A 3,529-nucleotide genomic window follows, 5' to 3' on the forward strand; every position below is an offset into this window, starting at 1 on the left:
TAATCTGTCTTAGGTGGAATGGGATCCACCCTACACAAAACGAAATCAGACTGCACAGGCCGCCTATCAAGTGATATCAATAACTTTGACAACAGGCTCACTGCCTGGGCTGATACCCTGGACCCCTCAAGAGAGATTTTGCAAAACAACTGCAAAAACAAAAAGATGATGGAATGAATGCTTGAATTAATCTGAGCCTCTGGCATTTACTCGTGCAGCATCCTAATCCTTATTTTATCACCCTCATGCCACCTCAGTTTGGACCTACTCATATGCAAATCAGTTTTTGGTGCCCCCCCCCTTTAAAAGAAGCCAAACAATTAAATGATAAAGCTGGCATGTTGGCACATGGAAAAACTCAGAGCGATCAAACGGCACTGCAAGCAACTGGAATGGAGATGGGGAGCAAGCATGGAAGATTTGGAGAAGGACGTTTGCAAATCCACCCATAGACGCTAGCACCAGCAAATCTAGGAAACCATAAGGAACACCCTTGCCGAGCAACAAAAGACAGCTCCAACAACAGCAAAAAAAACATTGCATCATCATAAACTTCACCACACCACCAGCAACATAACCCTAACCCAAGAATTGTGCAAAGACCTCTCAGACGTCTTCAGCAATAAACTCACACCCTACTACATCAATTTTGGCCGACAACTGAACCCCCTTAACCTTACAACAAGCTTTCAAGCATCGGACAATATCTATACCTTAACAACTTGGGGCCAGATGTACGAAGCATTTTAGCACTAGCAAATGGCCCATCGGGCCATTTGCAACCTGTAAAATGTTTTTTGTCATGTACCAACCCTATTTTGCAAGTCGGTAGCCTATTACGGACATGCAAAATAAGGTTTGCGAGCCACTATTGTGAAGGGGCGTGTAAAGGGCCTCCCTTCCTAATAGTGAGTTGCACTGGTATGTAGGAATGTTTTGCAACCAGGAATGCAGTGGCAAAACATCTGCAGTATTTGTAAACAGGAAGGGGTCCCCAAGTGACCCCTTCCCCTTTGTGAATGTGGCTGCCAACATCATTTAAAAACAGTTAGTGGTCCCACGAGCCACTGCCTACTCTTAAAAATTTTAATGGTAGCTTTTCATTTTAATTTTTTTAATGCATCCCGTTTTCCTTTAAGGAAAATGGTCAGCATTACAAAATAAAATTACTTTATTGGAAAAGCAATCACAGTCATGGCAGACTGCTGAACCCAGCAGGCCACCATCTCTGTGATTGTAGCTATTCAAAATGTGCCACAAAATGCGACCTGCCTCATGAATATTGATGAGGCAGGCCCATTTGCAAGCCACTGCAAATTACTCACAGTGTCAAACACACTCTTGTACATCGCTGTTTGTCATTTCCTATTGGCGAATCATTAAAATTTGCTATTAGGAAATAACAAACATGCAATGTCATGCATCTGGCCCATGGAGCTCTATTGCCAGAGAGGAAACCACCGTAATCATGAAGGCCATCCATGCTGGTACTCCACCGGACCCTTGCCCCCACCAACTCTTCGACTAAGATTCAAAACCCACATCAACAAAGCTCACATTCCCATTCTAAACACCTCCATCAACACAGCCACATTTCTGGAAGCCTGAAATTACACAGCCGCCAGTGCCATTTTGGAAAAGCCTTCAGCAGACCCATCCTAACTCACAAAGTACCAACTGATCTCCTTCATTCTTTACCCAGCTAAGGTCCTACAGATACAATCAACATATGCATCGCCAACCACATCACCAACTGCCAGCTCCTAAATGTAAATGTAAATGTAAATGTACATGTATTTATATAGCGCAAATCGCCCACATCGCAGGCATCTATGCGCTTGCTTAGGGAACCTGTCCTGGGATTCCCCTGTGAGATACCCCGGCAGGGTATCCACAAGGTGAAAGCCAGGCATCCCGCCGCGAGGGTATCATGAAATCAGGGATCAGACCTACCTACAGCACATTAACAGCCCATTTAGCACCAACAGATGACATTTGGATGATTCGCAACAGAGGAACAAATACAGCCCTGATCCTACTCAACGTCTTTGAAGCCTTTGACACAGTCACTTACTCTATCATGAGCAGATGATTTCACAAGTGTTATGTTATGTTATATCAATTTATAACACGGACAGATACTCAACAGAGTGTACCGGCGTGAACTTGTGAAAGGAGCCACATACCAAAGCACTATTGAAAGCGAAGGGTTTTTAGCTTTTTTAAAAAAAAAATCACAGAATCTGTAGTACTACGCAATGCCAAGGGTAAAGCATTCCATGCCGGGGCAGCTTTACGCACAAAGGAGCTCCACCTAACCTTTGGCGTTTAAACCTGGGGGTCTGCATCAAAAGTTGGGCGGATGAGCGCAACTGTCTCACAGGGTTATGAATCTGAGATACAAGCACCTGCTCTCCTATGGATATGCACTTTTCATACTGGAAAACCATAGATAATCAAGTTTCCACCCTACTCCTCAGAAGACAGAAAGCTAATTTGCAGAGTCCCATAAGGTTCCTTGCTCTACCCATCCGTTTTCAACATCTACATGGCACCCCTGGCAGACGTTATCCCACACACACAACACCGATATACTCACCTCCGCCGGTGACACACAACCGATTCTGCCCCTCTCGGACAAAACACTAGGAACAACTTCAACTCATGCATGACCAAAGTGGCCAAATGGATAAAGTCCACCTATCTCAAAGTCAACTTTGATAAAATGGAGGTGTTAATTTTTAAAAGGGACTCCGCCTGGTGGCCTACGGACCTAGGAACCCACACATAAGCAAGAAACCTCAGGATCATCATAGACAGCAAGATGGACATGTTCACCTAAGTCAACACCATCACCATAGCCTCCTTCTACACCCTGAAGATGCTGAAAAAGACACTCAAGTGGCAACCTAACAACACTAGGAAAACTTTCTCCCAGGCCCTCATCACCAGCAAACTAGACAAAGGGAAACCCCCCTGAGAGGAATCACTAATAAACTCACAAAGAGACTTCAGACCATCCAAAATGAACCAGCCAGACTGGTTCTTAACCTCCCTTGATGGTGTGACACAACGCAACTCACCTAAGGGAACTACACTATCTCCCTATACCATAACGCACACATTTCAAGCGTCTCACCCATGCATACAAAGAATTATGTTATACTTGGCTCACACTTACTCACACCTTGCACACCCAGAAGGTATGGGACATGTGCCCTGCTTGTCTTGCACAGGTTAGAGCCCTTTGAATGTTGGTGAGTTTTGTGCTGGGGGTGACCTGGGCAGGCCAAGAGAAGGATCCACTCTTACCTGTGTCTCTAAATAAATCTCGTTATCTCCCACAACTGACATCTTAGTGGATTCATGCACAACAATTCTTGATGATGATCTTGGCTGGTGCCATCGCTCATCAAAGAAGGGGAGAAGAAGCGGTGGAGTGCCGCAGCAGGACACAGCGGCAGCTGAAGGAATCTTGCTTTTCCTGAAACTTTTCACAACCCAGGAAGCGACGCAGTACAAGAGGCCA

The sequence above is a fragment of the Lissotriton vulgaris genome, chromosome 6 (assembly GCF_964263255.1).
Source record: "Lissotriton vulgaris chromosome 6, aLisVul1.2, whole genome shotgun sequence".
In the NCBI taxonomy this organism is placed as follows: Eukaryota; Metazoa; Chordata; class Amphibia; order Caudata; family Salamandridae; genus Lissotriton; species Lissotriton vulgaris.